Here is an 823-nt window from a genome sequence, read left to right on the forward strand (position 1 = left end):
TATATGTAGTTTATTTCAATTGATTTTATTGCTTGCTTTGTTTATGTGTAGTCCTCAGTCACCGAAAGACACGTTGATTTCCTAGGGCGAGCATTGATCTCTGTTCAAATGCAGACATGTATTGATCAGTGCTTGTCACAATACCCTGTAAAGTAAGTTGTAGCCAATAGGTCGTTCCATCAGAAGTTTATTAATGTGATGTTATATATGTATTATTTTTACCCTTCAAGAATGACTTTATTGTCCACTTAAAAGATAGTTCAATATATATTGATCTGGGTATGATGGAGATGTACTCTGTAATGGATGGATTGGGAATGACCAGATGGATGCATTGGCCCTAATTCTTCATGAGAGGAAGACCCAAAATCCAATATCATTCCGACGATACATATACGTTTCTTCTTTATACTATGTATAAAATAAAATAATGATCGTCATAAGATTTTTTATGTAGTCCATGATTATCTTAAAGGGTGTCAATTCATGCAGGCATATCAAAAAATTGAAGGTGATGACAACTTAAGGTTTGTGCGCCACATTACGAAAGAAGCTGTGAAAGATGCTGAGATTTTATTATTTTCCATTGTTGAAAACCAGCATTGGATACTGCTGATTGCTGACCTGAAGGATAAGAAATGGAAAATATATGATTCATTACCAAACAAAATGCATAAGGCAGTATGCGAGCGCGTTGTAAGTCATAAACTACATAATATGTCAATATCATATTAAATTTCACATTCTATAACATTTGTTCCTCCCATCTTTCGTAGATAAAACTGTTTGCAGCGGATGCCAGACTATGTTTTGGTACGAGGAA

Source organism: Phalaenopsis equestris, unplaced genomic scaffold (assembly GCF_001263595.1).
Source record: "Phalaenopsis equestris unplaced genomic scaffold, ASM126359v1 Scaffold000789, whole genome shotgun sequence".
Taxonomy (NCBI): Eukaryota; Viridiplantae; Streptophyta; class Magnoliopsida; order Asparagales; family Orchidaceae; genus Phalaenopsis; species Phalaenopsis equestris.